We start from the raw sequence: 17,329 nt of genomic DNA on the forward strand, positions 1-17,329 counted from the left end.
CAGCTTTCCTAGAACCTGAAAAGTTCCGTTGGGAGACCATCAGACCTTTATTCTGAGGATCCAGAATTTAAATCCCTATTCAGATTTAACAGTAAACATTTGCTAAAACCTCAATGAAAAGTTTGAATTCATCTTTGTTGGCTTCTTTGCAAAACTATTGTGTTTGTTTAAAAGTTTAGAATCATCTATAGTGCTGTCTTTCGAAAAGTTACACATTTTTTTTGCCCCCTACAAATTCAAAGTTTTCAGAGCCTAGATAGCTCAGTCGGTAGAGCATCAGACTTTTAATCTGAGGGTCCAGGGTTCAAGTCCCTGTTCGGGCGCGCTTTTCATCCGCAATGTCTTGTTTAGTGGTTAAGGGTTGAAGTTCCTGTTCAGATGTGCTTTTCAGTTTAGTGCATCTGTCTATAAATATTGCTTTCTTTAAAAAGCTATCGTTTTTCCTTTTGTGATTAAAAGCGAGTTTTCAGAGCCTGGATAGCTCAGTCGGTAGAGCATCAGACTTTTAATCTGAGGGTCCAGGGTTCAAGTCCCTGTTCAGGCGTGATGTTCTTTAGGAAATTCTCATTTACTGACTGAGGTTTTAATTTCAATCTTTATGTCCATATTCTACCAACGTTTCGAAAACTGACTTTGTACATATGCATCACTAGTGGACAATTCTCTTATTTACTCATAGCCAGCTTTCCTACAACCTAAATAGTTCTTTAGGAAATTCTCATTTACTGACTGAGGTTTTAATTTCAATCTTTATGTCCATATTCTACCAACGTTTCGAAAACTGACTTTGTACATATGCATCACTAGTGGACAATTCTCCTATTTACTCATAGCCAGCTTTCCTAGAACCTGAAAAGTTCCGTTGGGAGACCATCAGACCTTTATTCTGAGGATCCAGAATTTAAATCCCTATTCAGATTTAACAGTAAACATTTGCTAAAACCTCAATGAAAAGTTTGAAATCATCTTTGTTGGCTTCTTTGCAAAACTATTGTGTTTGTTTAAAAGTTTAGAATCATCTATAGTGCTGTCTTTCGAAAAGTTACACATTTTTTTTGCCCCCTACAAATTAAAGTTTTCAGAGCCTGGATAGCTCAGTCGGTAGAGCATCAGACTTTTAATCTGAGGGTCCAGGGTTCAAGTCCCTGTTCGGGCGCGCTTTTCATCTGCAATGTCTTGTTTAGTGGTCAAGGGTTGAAGTTCCTGTTCAGATGTGCTTTTCAGTTTAGTGCATCTGTCTATAAATATTGCTTTCTTTAAAAAGCTATCGTTTTTCCTTTTGTGATTAAACGCGAGTTTTCAGAGCCTGGATAGCTCAGTCGGTAGAGCATCAGACTTTTAATCTGAGGGTCCAGGGTTCAAGTCCCTGTTCAGGCGTGATGTTCTTTAGGAAATTCTCATTTACTGACTGAGGTTTTAATTTCAATCTTTATGTCCATATTCTACCTACGTTTCGAAAACTGACTTTGTACATATGCATCACTAGTGGACAATTCTCTTATTTACTCATAGCCAGCTTTCCTACAACCTAAATAGTTCTTTAGGAAATTCTCATTTACTGACTGAGGTTTTAATTTCAATCTTTATGTCCATATTCTACCAACATTTCGAAAATTGACTTTGTACATATGCATCACTAGTGGACAATTCTCCTATTTACTCATAGCCAGCTTTCCTAGAACCTGAAAAGTTCCGTTGGGAGACCATCAGACCTTTATTCTGAGGATCCAGAATTTAAATCCCTATTCAGATTTAACAGTAAACATTTGCTAAAACCTCAATGAAAAGTTTGAATTCATCTTTGTTGGCTTCTTTGCAAAACTATTGTGTTTGTTTAAAAGTTTAGAATCATCTATAGTGCTGTCTTTCGAAAAGTTACACATTTTTTCTGCCCCCTACAAATTAAAGTTTTCAGAGCCTGGATAGCTCAGTCGGTAGAGCATCAGACTTTTAATCTGAGGGTCCAGGGTTCAAGTCCCTGTTCGGGCGCGCTTTTCATCCGCAATTTCTTGTTTAGTGGTCAAGGGTTGAAGTTCCTGTTCAGATGTGCTTTTCAGTTTAGTGCATCTGTCTATAAATATTGCTTTCTTTAAAAAGCTATCGTTTTCCTTTTGTGATTAAAAGCGAGTTTTCAGAGCCTGGATAGCTCAGTCGGTAGAGCATCAGACTTTTAATCTGAGGGTCCAGGGTTCAAGTCCCTGTTCAGGCGTGATGTTCTTTAGGAAATTCTCATTTACTGACTGAGGTTTTAATTTCAATCTTTATGTCCATATTCTACCAACGTTTCGAAAACTGACTTTGTACATATGCATCACTAGTGGACAATTCTCCTATTTACTCATAGCCAGCTTTCCTACAACCTAAATAGTTCTTTAGGAAATTCTCATTTACTGACTGAGGTTTTAATTTCAATCTTTATGTCCATATTCTACCAACATTTCGAAAATTGACTTTGTACATATGCATCACTAGTGGACAATTCTCCTATTTACTCATAGCCAGCTTTCCTAGAACCTGAAAAGTTCCGTTGGGAGACCATCAGACCTTTATTCTGAGGATCCAGAATTTAAATCCCTATTCAGATTTAACAGTAAACATTTGCTAAAACCTCAATGAAAAGTTTGAATTCATCTTTGTTGGCTTCTTTGCAAAACTATTGTGTTTGTTTAAAAGTTTAGAATCATCTATAGTGCTTTCTTTCGAAAAGTTACACATTTTTTTTGCCCCCTACAAATTAAAGTTTTCAGAGCCTGGATAGCTCAGTCGGTAGAGCATCAGACTTTTAATCTGAGGGTCCAGGGTTCAAGTCCCTGTTCGGGCGCTCTTTTCATCCGCAATTTCTTGTTTAGTGGTTAAGGGTTGAAGTTCCTGTTCAGATGTGCTTTTCAGTTTAGTGCATCTGTCTATAAATATTGCTTTCTTTAAAAAGCTATCGTTTTTCCTTTTGTGATTAAAAGCGAGTTTTCAGAGCCTGGATAGCTCAGTCGGTAGAGCATCAGACTTTTAATCTGAGGGTCCAGGGTTCAAGTCCCTGTTCAGGCGTGATGTTCTTTAGGAAATTCTCGTTTACTGACTGAGGTTTTAATTTCAATCTTTATGTCCATATTCTACCAACGTTTCGAAAACTGACTTTGTACATATGCATCACTAGTGGACAATTCTCTTATTTACTCATAGCCAGCTTTCCTACAACCTAAATAGTTCTTTAGGAAATTCTCATTTACTGACTGAGGTTTTAATTTCAATCTTTATGTCCATATTCTACCAACATTTCGAAAATTGACTTTGTACATATGCATCACTAGTGGACAATTCTCCTATTTACTCATAGCCAGCTTTCCTAGAACCTGAAAAGTTCCGTTGGGAGACCATCAGACCTTTATTCTGAGGATCCAGAATTTAAATCCCTATTCAGATTTAACAGTAAACATTTGCTAAAACCTCAATGAAAAGTTTGAATTCATCTTTGTTGGCTTCTTTGCAAAACTATTGTGTTTGTTTAAAAGTTTAGAATCATCTATAGTGCTGTCTTTCGAAAAGTTACACATTTTTTTTGCCCCCTACAAATTAAAGTTTTCAGAGCCTGGATAGCTCAGTCGGTAGAGCATCAGACTTTTAATCTGAGGGTCCAGGGTTCAAGTCCCTGTTCGGGCGCGCTTTTCATCCGCAATTTCTTGTTTAGTGGTCAAGGGTTGAAGTTCCTGTTCAGATGTGCTTTTCAGTTTAGTGCATCTGTCTATAAATATTGCTTTCTTTAAAAAGCTATCGTTTTTCCTTTTGTGATTAAAAGCGAGTTTTCAGAGCCTGGATAGCTCAGTCGGTAGAGCATCAGACTTTTAATCTGAGGGTCCAGGGTTCAAGTCCCTGTTCAGGCGTGATGTTCTTTAGGAAATTCTCGTTTACTGACTGAGGTTTTAATTTCAATCTTTATGTCCATATTCTACCAACGTTTCGAAAACTGACTTTGTACATATGCATCACTAGTGGACAATTCTCTTATTTACTCATAGCCAGCTTTCCTACAACCTAAATAGTTCTTTAGGAAATTCTCATTTACTGACTGAGGTTTTAATTTCAATCTTTATGTCCATATTCTACCAACATTTCGAAAATTGACTTTGTACATATGCATCACTAGTGGACAATTCTCCTATTTACTCATAGCCAGCTTTCCTAGAACCTGAAAAGTTCCGTTGGGAGACCATCAGACCTTTATTCTGAGGATCCAGAATTTAAATCCCTATTCAGATTTAACAGTAAACATTTGCTAAAACCTCAATGAAAAGTTTGAATTCATCTTTGTTGGCTTCTTTGCAAAACTATTGTGTTTGTTTAAAAGTTTAGAATCATCTATAGTGCTGTCTTTCGAAAAGTTACACATTTTTTTTGCCCCCTACAAATTAAAGTTTTCAGAGCCTGGATAGCTCAGTCGGTAGAGCATCAGACTTTTAATCTGAGGGTCCAGGGTTCAAGTCCCTGTTCGGGCGCGCTTTTCATCCGCAATTTCTTGTTTAGTGGTCAAGGGTTGAAGTTCCTGTTCAGATGTGCTTTTCAGTTTAGTGCATCTGTCTATAAATATTGCTTTCTTTAAAAAGCTATCGTTTTTCCTTTTGTGATTAAAAGCGAGTTTTCAGAGCCTGGATAGCTCAGTCGGTAGAGCATCAGACTTTTAATCTGAGGGTCCAGGGTTCAAGTCCCTGTTCAGGCGTGATGTTCTTTAGGAAATTCTCGTTTACTGACTGAGGTTTTAATTTCAATCTTTATGTCCATATTCTACCAACGTTTCGAAAACTGACTTTGTACATATGCATCACTAGTGGACAATTCTCTTATTTACTCATAGCCAGCTTTCCTACAACCTAAATAGTTCTTTAGGAAATTCTCATTTACTGACTGAGGTTTTAATTTCAATCTTTATGTCCATATTCTACCAACATTTCGAAAATTGACTTTGTACATATGCATCACTAGTGGACAATTCTCCTATTTACTCATAGCCAGCTTTCCTAGAACCTGAAAAGTTCCGTTGGGAGACCATCAGACCTTTATTCTGAGGATCCAGAATTTAAATCCCTATTCAGATTTAACAGTAAACATTTGCTAAAACCTCAATGAAAAGTTTGAATTCATCTTTGTTGGCTTCTTTGCAAAACTATTGTGTTTGTTTAAAAGTTTAGAATCATCTATAGTGCTGTCTTTCGAAAAGTTACACATTTTTTTTGCCCCCTACAAATTAAAGTTTTCAGAGCCTGGATAGCTCAGTCGGTAGAGCATCAGACTTTTAATCTGAGGGTCCAGGGTTCAAGTCCCTGTTCGGGCGCGCTTTTCATCCGCAATTTCTTGTTTAGTGGTCAAGGGTTGAAGTTCCTGTTCAGATGTGCTTTTCAGTTTAGTGCATCTGTCTATAAATATTGCTTTCTTTAAAAAGCTATCGTTTTTCCTTTTGTGATTAAAAGCGAGTTTTCAGAGCCTGGATAGCTCAGTCGGTAGAGCATCAGACTTTTAATCTGAGGGTCCAGGGTTCAAGTCCCTGTTCAGGCGTGATGTTCTTTAGGAAATTCTCATTTACTGACTGAGGTTTTAATTTCAATCTTTATGTCCATATTCTACCAACGTTTCGAAAACTGACTTTGTACATATGCATCACTAGTGGACAATTCTCTTATTTACTCATAGCCAGCTTTCCTACAACCTAAATAGTTCTTTAGGAAATTCTCATTTACTGACTGAGGTTTTAATTTCAATCTTTATGTCCATATTCTACCAACATTTCGAAAATTGACTTTGTACATATGCATCACTAGTGGACAATTCTCCTATTTACTCATAGCCAGCTTTCCTAGAACCTGAAAAGTTCCGTTGGGAGACCATCAGACCTTTATTCTGAGGATCCAGAATTTAAATCCCTATTCAGATTTAACAGTAAACATTTGCTAAAACCTCAATGAAAAGTTTGAATTCATCTTTGTTGGCTTCTTTGCAAAACTATTGTGTTTGTTTAAAAGTTTAGAATCATCTATAGTGCTGTCTTTCGAAAAGTTACACATTTTTTTTGCCCCCTACAAATTAAAGTTTTCAGAGCCTGGATAGCTCAGTCGGTAGAGCATCAGACTTTTAATCTGAGGGTCCAGGGTTCAAGTCCCTGTTCGGGCGCGCTTTTCATCCGCAATTTCTTGTTTAGTGGTCAAGGGTTGAAGTTCCTGTTCAGATGTGCTTTTCAGTTTAGTGCATCTGTCTATAAATATTGCTTTCTTTAAAAAGCTATCGTTTTTCCTTTTGTGATTAAAAGCGAGTTTTCAGAGCCTGGATAGCTCAGTCGGTAGAGCATCAGACTTTTAATCTGAGGGTCCAGGGTTCAAGTCCCTGTTCAGGCGTGATGTTCTTTAGGAAATTCTCGTTTACTGACTGAGGTTTTAATTTCAATCTTTATGTCCATATTCTACCAACGTTTCGAAAACTGACTTTGTACATATGCATCACTAGTGGACAATTCTCTTATTTACTCATAGCCAGCTTTCCTACAACCTAAATAGTTCTTTAGGAAATTCTCATTTACTGACTGAGGTTTTAATTTCAATCTTTATGTCCATATTCTACCAACATTTCGAAAATTGACTTTGTACATATGCATCACTAGTGGACAATTCTCCTATTTACTCATAGCCAGCTTTCCTAGAACCTGAAATAGTTCCGTTGGGAGACCATCAGACCTTTATTCTGAGGATCCAGAATTTAAATCCCTATTCAGATTTAACAGTAAACATTTGCTAAAACCTCAATGAAAAGTTTGAATTCATCTTTGTTGGCTTCTTTGCAAAACTATTGTGTTTGTTTAAAAGTTTAGAATCATCTATAGTGCTGTCTTTCGAAAAGTTACACATTTTTTTTGCCCCCTACAAATTAAAGTTTTCAGAGCCTGGATAGCTCAGTCGGTAAGAGCATCAGACTTTTAATCTGAGGGTCCAGGGTTCAAGTCCCTGTTCGGGCCGCGCTTTTCATCCGCAATTTCTTGTTTAGTGGTCAAGGGTTGAAGTTCCTGTTCAGATGTGCTTTTCAGTTTAGTGCATCTGTCTATAAATATTGCTTTCTTTAAAAAGCTATCGTTTTTCCTTTTGTGATTAAAAGCAAGTTTTCAGAGCCTGGATAGCTCAGTCGGTAGAGCATCAGACTTTTAATCTGAGGGTCCAGGGTTCAAGTCCCTGTTCAGGCGTGATGTTCTTTAGGAAATTCTCGTTTACTGACTGAGGTTTTAATTTCAATCTTTATGTCCATATTCTACCAACGTTTCGAAAACTGACTTTGTACATATGCATCACTAGTGGACAATTCTCTTATTTACTCATAGCCAGCTTTCCTACAACCTAAATAGTTCTTTAGGAAATTCTCATTTACTGACTGAGGTTTTAATTTCAATCTTTATGTCCATATTCTACCAACATTTCGAAAATTGACTTTGTACATATGCATCACTAGTGGACAATTCTCCTATTTACTCATAGCCAGCTTTCCTAGAACCTGAAAAGTTCCGTTGGGAGACCATCAGACCTTTATTCTGAGGATCCAGAATTTAAATCCCTATTCAGATTTAACAGTAAACATTTGCTAAAACCTCAATGAAAAGTTTGAATTCATCTTTGTTGGCTTCTTTGCAAAACTATTGTGTTTGTTTAAAAGTTTAGAATCATCTATAGTGCTGTCTTTCGAAAAGTTACACATTTTTTTTGCCCCCTACAAATTAAAGATTTCAGAGCCTGGATAGCTCAGTCGGTAGAGCATCAGACTTTTAATCTGAGGGTCCAGGGTTCAAGTCCCTGTTCGGGCGCGCTTTTCATCCGCAATTTCTTGTTTAGTGGTCAAGGGTTGAAGTTCCTGTTCAGATGTGCTTTTCAGTTTAGTGCATCTGTCTATAAATATTGCTTTCTTTAAAAAGCTATCGTTTTTCCTTTTGTGATTAAATACGATTTTTCATAGCCTGGATAGCTCAGTCGGTAGAGCATCAGACTTTTAATCTGAGGGTCCAGGGTTCAAGTCCCTGTTCAGGCGTGATGTTCTTTAGGAAATTCTCGTTTACTGACTGAGGTTTTAATTTCAATCTTTATGTCCATATTCTACCAACGTTTTGAAAACTGACTTTGTACATATGCATCACTAGTGGACAATTCTCTTATTTACTCATAGCCAGCTTTCCTACAACCTAAATAGTTCTTTAGGAAATTCTCATTTACTGACTGAGGTTTTAATTTCAATCTTTATGTCCATATTCTACCAACATTTCGAAAATTGACTTTGTACATATGCATCACTAGTGGACAATTCTCCTATTTACTCATAGCCAGCTTTCCTAGAACCTGAAAAGTTCCGTTGGGAGACCATCAGACCTTTATTCTGAGGATCCAGAATTTAAATCCCTATTCAGATTTAACAGTAAATATTTGCTAAAACCTCAATGAAAAGTTTGAATTCATCTTTGTTGGCTTCTTTGCAAAACTATTGTGTTTGTTTAAAAGTTTAGAATCATTTATAGTGCTGTCTTTCGAAAAGTTACACATTTTTTTTGCCCCCTACAAATTAAAGTTTTCAGAGCCTGGATAGCTCAGTCGGTAGAGCATCAGACTTTTAATCTGAGGGTCCAGGGTTCAAGTCCCTGTTCGGGCGTGCTTTTCATCCGCAATTTCTTGTTTAGTGGTCAAGGGTTGAAGTTCCTGTTCAGATGTGCTTTTCAGTTTAGTGCATCTGTCTATAAATATTGCTTTCTTTAAAAAGCTATCGTTTTTCCTTTTGTGATTAAATGCGAGTTTTCAGAGCCTGGATAGCTCAGTCGGTAGAGCATCAGACTTTTAATCTGAGGGTCCAGGGTTCAAGTCCCTGTTCGGGCGCGCTTTTCATCCGCAATTTCTTGTTTAGTGGTCAAGGGTTGAAGTTCCTGTTCAGATGTGCTTTTCAGTTTAGTGCATCTGTCTATAAATATTGCTTTCTTTAAAAAGCTATCGTTTTTCCTTTTGTGATTAAAAGCGCGTTTTCAGAGCCTGGATAGCTCAGTCGGTAGAGCATCAGACTTTTAATCTGAGGGTCCAGGGTTCAAGTCCCTGTTCAGGCGTGATGTTCTTTGGGAAATTCTCGTTTACTGACTGAGGTTTTAATTTCAATCTTTATGTCCATATTCTACCAATGTTTCGAAAACTGACTTTGTACATATGCATCACTAGTGGACAATTCTCCTATTTACTCATAGCCAGCTTTCCTAGAACCTGAAAAGTTCCGTTGGGAGACCATCAGACCTTTATTCTGAGGATCCAGAATTTAAATCCCTATTCAGATTTAACAGTAAACATTTGCTAAAACCTCAATGAAAAGTTTGAATTAATCTTTGTTGGCTTCTTTGCAAAACTATTGTGTTTGTTTAAAAGTTTAGAATCATCTATAGTGCTGTCTTTCGAAAAGTTACACATTTTTTTTGCCCCCTACAAAATAAAGTTTTCAGAGCCTGGATAGCTCAGTCGGTAGAGCATCAGACTTTTAATCTGAGGGTCCAGGGTTCAAGTCCCTGTTCGGGCGCGCTTTTCATCCGCAATTTCTTGTTTAGTGGTCAAGGGTTGAAGTTCCTGTTCAGATGTGCTTTTCAGTTTAGTGCATCTGTCTATAAATATTGCTTTCTTTAAAAAGCTATCGTTTTTCCTTTTGTGATTAAAAGCGAGTTTTCAGAGCCTGGATAGCTCAGTCGGTAGAGCATCAGACTTTTAATCTGAGGGTCCAGGGTTAAAGTCCCTGTTCAGGCGTGATGTTCTTTAGGAAATTCTCGTTTACTGACTGAGGTTTTAATTTCAATCTTTATGTCCATATTCTAACAACGTTTCGAAAACTGACTTTGTACATATGCATCACTAGTGGACAATTCTCTTATTTACTCATAGCCAGCTTTCCTACAACCTAAATAGTTCTTTAGGAAATTCTCATTTACTGACTGAGGTTTTAATTTCAATCTTTATGTCCATATTCTACCAACATTTCGAAAATTGACTTTGTACATATGCATCACTAGTGGACAATTCTCCTATTTACTCATAGCCAGCTTTCCTAGAACCTGAATAGTTCCGTTGGGAGACCATCAGACCTTTATTCTGAGGATCCAGAATTTAAATCCCTATTCAGATTTAACAGTAAACATTTGCTAAAACCTCAATGAAAAGTTTGAATTCATCTTTGTTGGCTTCTTTGCAAAACTATTGTGTTTGTTTAAAAGTTTAGAATCATCTATAGTGCTGTCTTTCGAAAAGTTACACATTTTTTTTGCCCCCTACAAATTAAAGTTTTCAGAGCCTGGATAGCTCAGTCGGTAGAGCATCAGACTTTTAATCTGAGGGTCCAGGGTTCAAGTTCCTGTTCGGGCGCGCTTTTCATCCGCAATTTCTTGTTTAGTGGTCAAGGGTTGAAGTTCCTGTTCAGATGTGCTTTTCAGTTTAGTGCATCTGTCTATAAATATTGCTTTCTTTAAAAAGCTATCGTTTTTCCTTTTGTGATTAAAAGCAAGTTTTCAGAGCCTGGATAGCTCAGTCGGTAGAGCATCAGACTTTTAATCTGAGGGTCCAGGGTTAAAGTCCCTGTTCAGGCGTGATGTTCTTTGGGAAATTCTCGTTTACTGACTGAGGTTTTAATTTCAATCTTTATGTCCATATTCTACCAATGTTTCGAAAACTGACTTTGTACATATGCATCACTAGTGGACAATTCTCCTATTTACTCATAGCCAGCTTTCCTAGAACCTGAAAAGTTCCGTTGGGAGACCATCAGACCTTTATTCTGAGGATCCAGAATTTAAATCCCTATTCAGATTTAACAGTAAACATTTGCTAAAACCTCAATGAAAAGTTTGAATTAATCTTTGTTGGCTTCTTTGCAAAACTATTGTGTTTGTTTAAAAAGTTTAGAATCATCTATAGTGCTGTCTTTCGAAAAGTTACACATTTTTTTGCCCCTACAAAATAAAGTTTTCAGAGCCTGGATAGCTCAGTCGGTAGAGCATCAGACTTTTAATCTGAGGGTCCAGGGTTCAAGTCCCTGTTCGGGCGCGCTTTTCATCCGCAATTTCTTGTTTAGTGGTCAAGGGTTGAAGTTCCTGTTCAGATGTGCTTTTCAGTTTAGTGCATCTGTCTATAAATATTGCTTTCTTTAAAAAGCTATCGTTTTTCCTTTTGTGATTAAAAGCGAGTTTTCAGAGCCTGGATAGCTCAGTCGGTAGAGCATCAGACTTTTAATCTGAGGGTCCAGGGTTAAAGTCCCTGTTCAGGCGTGATGTTCTTTAGGAAATTCTCGTTTACTGACTGAGGTTTTAATTTCAATCTTTATGTCCATATTCTAACAACGTTTCGAAAACTGACTTTGTACATATGCATCACTAGTGGACAATTCTCTTATTTACTCATAGCCAGCTTTCCTACAACCTAAATAGTTCTTTAGGAAATTCTCATTTACTGACTGAGGTTTTAATTTCAATCTTTATGTCCATATTCTACCAACATTTCGAAAATTGACTTTGTACATATGCATCACTAGTGGACAATTCTCCTATTTACTCATAGCCAGCTTTCCTAGAACCTGAATAGTTCCGTTGGGAGACCATCAGACGTTTATTCTGAGGATCCAGAATTTAAATCCCTATTCAGATTTAACAGTAAACATTTGCTAAAACCTCAATGAAAAGTTTGAATTCATCTTTGTTGGCTTCTTTGCAAAACTATTGTGTTTGTTTAAAAGTTTAGAATCATCTATAGTGCTGTCTTTCGAAAAGTTACACATTTTTTTTGCCCCCTACAAATTAAAGTTTTCAGAGCCTGGATAGCTCAGTCGGTAGAGCATCAGACTTTTAATCTGAGGGTCCAGGGTTCAAGTCCCTGTTCGGGCGCGCTTTTCATCCGCAATTTCTTGTTTAGTGGTCAAGGGTTGAAGTTCCTGTTCAGATGTGCTTTTCAGTTTAGTGCATCTGTCTATAAATATTGCTTTCTTAAAAAGCTATCGTTTTTCCTTTTGTGATTAAAAGCGAGTTTTCAGAGCCTGGATAGCTCAGTCGGTAGAGCATCAGACTTTTAATCTGAGGGTCCAGGGTTCAAGTCCCTGTTCAGGCGTGATGTTCTTTAGGAAATTCTCGTTTACTGACTGAGGTTTTAATTTCAATCTTTATGTCCATATTCTACCAACGTTTCGAAAACTGACTTTGTACATATGCATCACTAGTGGACAATTCTCTTATTTACTCATAGCCAGCTTTCCTACAACCTAAATAGTTCTTTAGGAAATTCTCATTTACTGACTGAGGTTTTAATTTCAATCTTTATGTCCATATTCTACCAACATTTCGAAAATTGACTTTGTACATATGCATCACTAGTGGACAATTCTCCTATTTACTCATAGCCAGCTTTCCTAGAACCTGAAAAGTTCCGTTGGGAGACCATCAGACCTTTATTCTGAGGATCCAGAATTTAAATCCCTATTCAGATTTAACAGTAAACATTTGCTAAAACCTCAATGAAAAAGTTTGAATTCATCTTTGTTGGCTTCTTTGCAAAACTATTGTGTTTGTTTAAAAGTTTAGAATCATCTATAGTGCTGTCTTTCGAAAAGTTACACATTTTTTTTGCCCCCTACAAATTAAAGTTTTCAGAGCCTGGATAGCTCAGTCGGTAGAGCATCAGACTTTTAATCTGAGGGTCCAGGGTTCAAGTCCCTGTTCGGAGCGCGCTTTTCATCCGCAATTTCTTGTTTAGTGGTCAAGGGTTGAAGTTCCTGTTCAGATGTGCTTTTCAGTTTAGTGCATCTGTCTATAAATATTGCTTTCTTTAAAAAGCTATCGTTTTTCCTTTTGTGATTAAAAGCGAGTTTTCAGAGCCTGGATAGCTCAGTCGGTAGAGCATCAGACTTTTAATCTGAGGGTCCAGGGTTCAAGTCCCTGTTCAGGCGTGATGTTCTTTAGGAAATTCTCGTTTACTGACTGAGGTTTTAATTTCAATCTTTATGTCCATATTCTACCAACGTTTCGAAAACTGACTTTGTACATATGCATCACTAGTGGACAATTCTCTTATTTACTCATAGCCAGCTTTCCTACAACCTAAATAGTTCTTTAGGAAATTCTCATTTACTGACTGAGGTTTTAATTTCAATCTTTATGTCCATATTCTACCAACATTTCGAAAATTGACTTTGTACATATGCATCACTAGTGGACAATTCTCCTATTTACTCATAGCCAGCTTTCCTAGAACCTGAAAAGTTCCGTTGGGAGACCATCAGACCTTTATTCTGAGGATCCAGAATTTAAATCCCTATTCAGATTTAACAGTAAACTATTTGCTAAAACCTCAATGAAAAGTTTGAATTCATCTTTGTTGGCTTCTTTGCAAAACTATTGTGTTTGTTTAAAAGTTTAGAATCATTTATAGTGCTGTCTTTCGAAAAGTTACACATTTTTTTTGCCCCCTACAAATTAAAGTTTTCAGAGCCTGGATAGCTCAGTCGGTAGAGCATCAGACTTTTAATCTGAGGGTCCAGGGTTCAAGTCCCTGTTCGGGCGCGCTTTTCATCCGCAATTTCTTGTTTAGGTGGTCAAGGGTTGAAGTTCTGTTCAGATGTGCTTTTCAGTTTAGTGCATCTGTCTATAAATATTGCTTTCTTTAAAAAGCTATCGTTTTTTCCTTTTGTGATTAAAAGCGAGTTTTCAGAGCCTGGATAGCTCAGTCGGTTAGAGCATCAGACTTTAATCTGAGGGTCCAGGGTTTCAAGTCCCTGTTCAGGCGTGATGTTCTTTAGGAAATTTCTCGTTTACTGACTGAGGTTTTAATTTCAATCTTTATGTCCATATTCTACCAAACGTTTCGAAAACTGACTTTGTACATATGCATCACTAGTGGACAATTCTCTTATTTACTCATAGCCAGCTTTCCTACAACCTAAATAGTTCTTTAGGAAATTCTCATTTACTGACTGAGGTTTTAATTTCAATCTTTATGTCCATATTCTACCAACATTTCGAAAATTGACTTTGTACATATGCATCACTAGTGGACAATTCTCCTATTTACTCATAGCCAGCTTTCCTAGAACCTGAAAAGTTCCGTTGGGAGACCATCAGACCTTTATTCTGAGGATCCAGAATTTAAATCCCTATTCAGATTTAACAGTAAACATTTGCTAAAACCTCAATGAAAAGTTTGAATTCATCTTTGTTGGCTTCTTTGCAAAACTATTGTGTTTGTTTAAAAGTTTAGAATCATCTATAGTGCTGTCTTTCGAAAAGTTACACATTTTTTTTGCCCCCTACAAATTAAAGTTTTCAGAGCCTGGATAGCTCAGTCGGTAGAGCATCAGACTTTTAATCTGAGGGTCCAGGGTTCAAGTCCCTGTTCGTGCGCGCTTTTCATCCGCAATTTCTTGTTTAGTGGTCAAGGGTTGAAGTTCCTGTTCAGATGTGCTTTTCAGTTTAGTGCATCTGTCTATAAATATTGCTTTCTTTAAAAAGCTATCGTTTTTCCTTTTGTGATTAAAAGCGAGTTTTCAGAGCCTGGATAGTTCAGTCGGTAGAGCATCAGACTTTTAATCTGAGGGTCCAGGGTTCAAGTCCCTGTTCAGGCGTGATGTTCTTTAGGAAATTCTCGTTTACTGACTGAGGTTTTAATTTCAATCTTTATGTCCATATTCTACCAACGTTTCGAAAACTGACTTTGTACATATGCATCACTAGTGGATAATTCTCTTATTTACTCATAGCCAGCTTTCCTACAACCTAAATAGTTCTTTAGGAAATTCTCATTTACTGACTGAGGTTTTAATTTCAATCTTTATGTCCATATTCTACCAACATTTCGAAAATTGACTTTGTACATATGCATCACTAGTGGACAATTCTCCTATTTACTCATAGCCAGCTTTCCTAGAACCTGAATAGTTCCGTTGGGAGACCATCAGACCTTTATTCTGAGGATCCAGAATTTAAATCCCTATTCAGATTTAACAGTAAACATTTGCTAAAACCTCAATGAAAAGTTTGAATTCATCTTTGTTGGCTTCTTTGCAAAACTATTGTGTTTGTTTAAAAGTTTAGAATCATCTATAGTGCTGTCTTTCGAAAAGTTACACATTTTTTTTGCCCCCTACAAATTAAAGTTTTCAGAGCCTGGATAGCTCAGTCGGTAGAGCATCAGACTTTTAATCTGAGGGTCCAGGGTTCAAGTCCCTGTTCGGGCGCGCTTTTCATCCGCAATTTCTTGTTTAGTGGTCAAGGGTTGAAGTTCCTGTTCAGATGTGCTTTTCAGTTTAGTGCATCTGTCTATAAATATTGCTTTCTTTAAAAAGCTATCGTTTTTCCTTTTGTGATTAAAAGCGAGTTTTCAGAGCCTGGATAGCTCAGTCGGTAGAGCATCAGACTTTTAATCTGAGGGTCCAGGGTTCAAGTCCCTGTTCAGGCGTGATGTTCTTTAGGAAATTCTCGTTTACTGACTGAGGTTTTAATTTCAATCTTTATGTCCATATTCTACCAACGTTTCGAAAACTGACTTTGTACATATGCATCACTAGTGGACAATTCTCTTATTTACTCATAGCCAGCTTTCCTACAACCTAAATAGTTCTTTAGGAAATTCTCATTTACTGACTGAGGTTTTAATTTCAATCTTTATGTCCATATTCTACCAACATTTCGAAAATTGACTTTGTACATATGCATCACTAGTGGACAATTCTCCTATTTACTCATAGCCAGCTTTCCTAGAACCTGAAAAGTTCCGTTGGGAGACCATCAGACCTTTATTCTGAGGATCCAGAATTTAAATCCCTATTCAGATTTAACAGTAAACATTTGCTAAAACCTCAATGAAAAGTTTGAATTCATCTTTGTTGGCTTCTTTGCAAAACTATTGTGTTTGTTTAAAAGTTTAGAATCATCTATAGTGCTGTCTTTCGAAAAGTTACACATTTTTTTTGCCCCCTACAAATTAAAGTTTTCAGAGCCTGGATAGCTCAGTCGGTAGAGCATCAGACTTTTAATCTGAGGGTCCAGGGTTCAAGTCCCTGTTCGGGCGCGCTTTTCATCCGCAATTTCTTGTTTAGTGGTCAAGGGTTGAAGTTCCTGTTCAGATGTGCTTTTCAGTTTAGTGCATCTGTCTATAAATATTGCTTTCTTTAAAAAGCTATCGTTTTTCCTTTTGTGATTAAAAGCGAGTTTTCAGAGCCTGGATAGCTCAGTCGGTAGAGCATCAGACTTTTAATCTGAGGGTCCAGGGTTCAAGTCCCTGTTCAGGCGTGATGTTCTTTAGGAAATTCTCGTTTACTGACTGAGGTTTTAATTTCAATCTTTATGTCCATATTCTACCAACGTTTCGAAAACTGACTTTGTACATATGCATCACTAGTGGACAATTCTCTTATTTACTCATAGCCAGCTTTCCTACAACCTAAATAGTTCTTTAGGAAATTCTCATTTACTGACTGAGGTTTTAATTTCAATCTTTATGTCCATATTCTACCAACATTTCGAAAATTGACTTTGTACATATGCATCACTAGTGGACAATTCTCCTATTTACTCATAGCCAGCTTTCCTAGAACCTGAAATAGTTCCGTTGGGAGACCATCAGACCTTTATTCTGAGGATCCAGAATTTAAATCCCTATTCAGATTTAACAGTAAACATTTGCTAAAACCTCAATGAAAAGTTTGAATTCATCTTTGTTGGCTTCTTTGCAAAACTATTGTGTTTGTTTAAAAGTTTAGAATCATCTATAGTGCTGTCTTTCGAAAAGTTACACATTTTTTTTGCCCCCTACAAATTAAAGTTTTCAGAGCCTGGATAGCTCAGTCGGTAGAGCATCAGACTTTTAATCTGAGGGTCCAGGGTTCAAGTCCCTGTTCGGGCGCGCTTTTCATCCGCAATTTCTTGTTTAGTGGTCAAGGGTTGAAGTTCCTGTTCAGATGTGCTTTTCAGTTTAGTGCATCTGTCTATAAATATTGCTTTCTTTAAAAAGCTATCGTTTTTCCTTTTGTGATTAAAAGCGAGTTTTCAGAGCCTGGATAGCTCAGTCGGTAGAGCATCAGACTTTTAATCTGAGGGTCCAGGGTTCAAGTCCCTGTTCTGGCGTGATGTTCTTTAGGGAAATTCTCGTTTACTGACTGAGGTTTTAATTTCAATCTTTATGTCCATATTCTACCAATGTTTCGAAAACTGACTTTGTACATATGCATCACTAGTGGACAATTCTCCTATTTACTCATAGCCAGCTTTCCTAGAACCTGAAAAGTTCCGTTGGGAGACCATCAGACCTTTATTCTGAGGATCCAGAAT

At 37.2% G+C, this 17,329-nt stretch overlaps 41 non-coding genes across 41 annotated transcripts; all 41 read left to right on the plus strand.

The window, feature by feature from the left end:
• The first annotated feature begins 250 nt into the window (after positions 1–250).
• On the plus strand, positions 251–323 carry TRNAK-UUU (transfer RNA lysine (anticodon UUU)). Its single transcript has one exon. It is a non-coding gene; the product is annotated as a tRNA-Lys (tRNA).
• Positions 324–471: 148 nt separating this feature from the next.
• Positions 472–544, plus strand: TRNAK-UUU (transfer RNA lysine (anticodon UUU)). Its single transcript has one exon. It is a non-coding gene; the product is annotated as a tRNA-Lys (tRNA).
• A 539-nt stretch (positions 545–1,083) lies between these two features.
• On the plus strand, positions 1,084–1,156 carry TRNAK-UUU (transfer RNA lysine (anticodon UUU)). The gene has a single exon. It is a non-coding gene; the product is annotated as a tRNA-Lys (tRNA).
• Positions 1,157–1,304: 148 nt separating this feature from the next.
• On the plus strand, positions 1,305–1,377 carry TRNAK-UUU (transfer RNA lysine (anticodon UUU)). The gene has a single exon. It is a non-coding gene; the product is annotated as a tRNA-Lys (tRNA).
• Positions 1,378–1,916: 539 nt separating this feature from the next.
• TRNAK-UUU (transfer RNA lysine (anticodon UUU)) lies at positions 1,917–1,989 on the plus strand. The gene has a single exon. It is a non-coding gene; the product is annotated as a tRNA-Lys (tRNA).
• A 147-nt stretch (positions 1,990–2,136) lies between these two features.
• TRNAK-UUU (transfer RNA lysine (anticodon UUU)) lies at positions 2,137–2,209 on the plus strand. The gene has a single exon. It is a non-coding gene; the product is annotated as a tRNA-Lys (tRNA).
• A 539-nt stretch (positions 2,210–2,748) lies between these two features.
• Positions 2,749–2,821, plus strand: TRNAK-UUU (transfer RNA lysine (anticodon UUU)). The gene has a single exon. It is a non-coding gene; the product is annotated as a tRNA-Lys (tRNA).
• A 148-nt stretch (positions 2,822–2,969) lies between these two features.
• TRNAK-UUU (transfer RNA lysine (anticodon UUU)) lies at positions 2,970–3,042 on the plus strand. Its single transcript has one exon. It is a non-coding gene; the product is annotated as a tRNA-Lys (tRNA).
• A 539-nt stretch (positions 3,043–3,581) lies between these two features.
• TRNAK-UUU (transfer RNA lysine (anticodon UUU)) lies at positions 3,582–3,654 on the plus strand. The gene has a single exon. It is a non-coding gene; the product is annotated as a tRNA-Lys (tRNA).
• Positions 3,655–3,802: 148 nt separating this feature from the next.
• TRNAK-UUU (transfer RNA lysine (anticodon UUU)) lies at positions 3,803–3,875 on the plus strand. The gene has a single exon. It is a non-coding gene; the product is annotated as a tRNA-Lys (tRNA).
• A 539-nt stretch (positions 3,876–4,414) lies between these two features.
• Positions 4,415–4,487, plus strand: TRNAK-UUU (transfer RNA lysine (anticodon UUU)). The gene has a single exon. It is a non-coding gene; the product is annotated as a tRNA-Lys (tRNA).
• Positions 4,488–4,635: 148 nt separating this feature from the next.
• TRNAK-UUU (transfer RNA lysine (anticodon UUU)) lies at positions 4,636–4,708 on the plus strand. The gene has a single exon. It is a non-coding gene; the product is annotated as a tRNA-Lys (tRNA).
• A 539-nt stretch (positions 4,709–5,247) lies between these two features.
• TRNAK-UUU (transfer RNA lysine (anticodon UUU)) lies at positions 5,248–5,320 on the plus strand. Its single transcript has one exon. It is a non-coding gene; the product is annotated as a tRNA-Lys (tRNA).
• A 148-nt stretch (positions 5,321–5,468) lies between these two features.
• On the plus strand, positions 5,469–5,541 carry TRNAK-UUU (transfer RNA lysine (anticodon UUU)). Its single transcript has one exon. It is a non-coding gene; the product is annotated as a tRNA-Lys (tRNA).
• Positions 5,542–6,080: 539 nt separating this feature from the next.
• On the plus strand, positions 6,081–6,153 carry TRNAK-UUU (transfer RNA lysine (anticodon UUU)). The gene has a single exon. It is a non-coding gene; the product is annotated as a tRNA-Lys (tRNA).
• A 148-nt stretch (positions 6,154–6,301) lies between these two features.
• TRNAK-UUU (transfer RNA lysine (anticodon UUU)) lies at positions 6,302–6,374 on the plus strand. The gene has a single exon. It is a non-coding gene; the product is annotated as a tRNA-Lys (tRNA).
• A 540-nt stretch (positions 6,375–6,914) lies between these two features.
• TRNAK-UUU (transfer RNA lysine (anticodon UUU)) lies at positions 6,915–6,988 on the plus strand. Its single transcript has one exon. It is a non-coding gene; the product is annotated as a tRNA-Lys (tRNA).
• A 149-nt stretch (positions 6,989–7,137) lies between these two features.
• TRNAK-UUU (transfer RNA lysine (anticodon UUU)) lies at positions 7,138–7,210 on the plus strand. The gene has a single exon. It is a non-coding gene; the product is annotated as a tRNA-Lys (tRNA).
• A 539-nt stretch (positions 7,211–7,749) lies between these two features.
• Positions 7,750–7,822, plus strand: TRNAK-UUU (transfer RNA lysine (anticodon UUU)). Its single transcript has one exon. It is a non-coding gene; the product is annotated as a tRNA-Lys (tRNA).
• Positions 7,823–7,970: 148 nt separating this feature from the next.
• Positions 7,971–8,043, plus strand: TRNAK-UUU (transfer RNA lysine (anticodon UUU)). Its single transcript has one exon. It is a non-coding gene; the product is annotated as a tRNA-Lys (tRNA).
• A 539-nt stretch (positions 8,044–8,582) lies between these two features.
• Positions 8,583–8,655, plus strand: TRNAK-UUU (transfer RNA lysine (anticodon UUU)). Its single transcript has one exon. It is a non-coding gene; the product is annotated as a tRNA-Lys (tRNA).
• A 148-nt stretch (positions 8,656–8,803) lies between these two features.
• Positions 8,804–8,876, plus strand: TRNAK-UUU (transfer RNA lysine (anticodon UUU)). Its single transcript has one exon. It is a non-coding gene; the product is annotated as a tRNA-Lys (tRNA).
• Positions 8,877–9,024: 148 nt separating this feature from the next.
• TRNAK-UUU (transfer RNA lysine (anticodon UUU)) lies at positions 9,025–9,097 on the plus strand. The gene has a single exon. It is a non-coding gene; the product is annotated as a tRNA-Lys (tRNA).
• A 385-nt stretch (positions 9,098–9,482) lies between these two features.
• TRNAK-UUU (transfer RNA lysine (anticodon UUU)) lies at positions 9,483–9,555 on the plus strand. Its single transcript has one exon. It is a non-coding gene; the product is annotated as a tRNA-Lys (tRNA).
• A 148-nt stretch (positions 9,556–9,703) lies between these two features.
• Positions 9,704–9,776, plus strand: TRNAK-UUU (transfer RNA lysine (anticodon UUU)). The gene has a single exon. It is a non-coding gene; the product is annotated as a tRNA-Lys (tRNA).
• Positions 9,777–10,315: 539 nt separating this feature from the next.
• TRNAK-UUU (transfer RNA lysine (anticodon UUU)) lies at positions 10,316–10,388 on the plus strand. Its single transcript has one exon. It is a non-coding gene; the product is annotated as a tRNA-Lys (tRNA).
• A 148-nt stretch (positions 10,389–10,536) lies between these two features.
• On the plus strand, positions 10,537–10,609 carry TRNAK-UUU (transfer RNA lysine (anticodon UUU)). Its single transcript has one exon. It is a non-coding gene; the product is annotated as a tRNA-Lys (tRNA).
• A 384-nt stretch (positions 10,610–10,993) lies between these two features.
• Positions 10,994–11,066, plus strand: TRNAK-UUU (transfer RNA lysine (anticodon UUU)). Its single transcript has one exon. It is a non-coding gene; the product is annotated as a tRNA-Lys (tRNA).
• A 148-nt stretch (positions 11,067–11,214) lies between these two features.
• Positions 11,215–11,287, plus strand: TRNAK-UUU (transfer RNA lysine (anticodon UUU)). The gene has a single exon. It is a non-coding gene; the product is annotated as a tRNA-Lys (tRNA).
• A 539-nt stretch (positions 11,288–11,826) lies between these two features.
• Positions 11,827–11,899, plus strand: TRNAK-UUU (transfer RNA lysine (anticodon UUU)). Its single transcript has one exon. It is a non-coding gene; the product is annotated as a tRNA-Lys (tRNA).
• A 147-nt stretch (positions 11,900–12,046) lies between these two features.
• TRNAK-UUU (transfer RNA lysine (anticodon UUU)) lies at positions 12,047–12,119 on the plus strand. The gene has a single exon. It is a non-coding gene; the product is annotated as a tRNA-Lys (tRNA).
• Positions 12,120–12,659: 540 nt separating this feature from the next.
• On the plus strand, positions 12,660–12,733 carry TRNAK-UUU (transfer RNA lysine (anticodon UUU)). Its single transcript has one exon. It is a non-coding gene; the product is annotated as a tRNA-Lys (tRNA).
• A 148-nt stretch (positions 12,734–12,881) lies between these two features.
• On the plus strand, positions 12,882–12,954 carry TRNAK-UUU (transfer RNA lysine (anticodon UUU)). The gene has a single exon. It is a non-coding gene; the product is annotated as a tRNA-Lys (tRNA).
• A 540-nt stretch (positions 12,955–13,494) lies between these two features.
• TRNAK-UUU (transfer RNA lysine (anticodon UUU)) lies at positions 13,495–13,567 on the plus strand. Its single transcript has one exon. It is a non-coding gene; the product is annotated as a tRNA-Lys (tRNA).
• A 985-nt stretch (positions 13,568–14,552) lies between these two features.
• On the plus strand, positions 14,553–14,625 carry TRNAK-UUU (transfer RNA lysine (anticodon UUU)). The gene has a single exon. It is a non-coding gene; the product is annotated as a tRNA-Lys (tRNA).
• Positions 14,626–15,164: 539 nt separating this feature from the next.
• TRNAK-UUU (transfer RNA lysine (anticodon UUU)) lies at positions 15,165–15,237 on the plus strand. The gene has a single exon. It is a non-coding gene; the product is annotated as a tRNA-Lys (tRNA).
• Positions 15,238–15,385: 148 nt separating this feature from the next.
• On the plus strand, positions 15,386–15,458 carry TRNAK-UUU (transfer RNA lysine (anticodon UUU)). The gene has a single exon. It is a non-coding gene; the product is annotated as a tRNA-Lys (tRNA).
• Positions 15,459–15,997: 539 nt separating this feature from the next.
• TRNAK-UUU (transfer RNA lysine (anticodon UUU)) lies at positions 15,998–16,070 on the plus strand. The gene has a single exon. It is a non-coding gene; the product is annotated as a tRNA-Lys (tRNA).
• A 148-nt stretch (positions 16,071–16,218) lies between these two features.
• Positions 16,219–16,291, plus strand: TRNAK-UUU (transfer RNA lysine (anticodon UUU)). The gene has a single exon. It is a non-coding gene; the product is annotated as a tRNA-Lys (tRNA).
• Positions 16,292–16,831: 540 nt separating this feature from the next.
• On the plus strand, positions 16,832–16,904 carry TRNAK-UUU (transfer RNA lysine (anticodon UUU)). The gene has a single exon. It is a non-coding gene; the product is annotated as a tRNA-Lys (tRNA).
• A 148-nt stretch (positions 16,905–17,052) lies between these two features.
• On the plus strand, positions 17,053–17,125 carry TRNAK-UUU (transfer RNA lysine (anticodon UUU)). The gene has a single exon. It is a non-coding gene; the product is annotated as a tRNA-Lys (tRNA).
• Positions 17,126–17,329: the final 204 nt, after the last annotated feature.

The sequence above is a fragment of the Dendropsophus ebraccatus genome, unplaced genomic scaffold (genome assembly GCF_027789765.1).
Source record: "Dendropsophus ebraccatus isolate aDenEbr1 unplaced genomic scaffold, aDenEbr1.pat pat_scaffold_971_ctg1, whole genome shotgun sequence".
In the NCBI taxonomy this organism is placed as follows: Eukaryota; Metazoa; Chordata; class Amphibia; order Anura; family Hylidae; genus Dendropsophus; species Dendropsophus ebraccatus.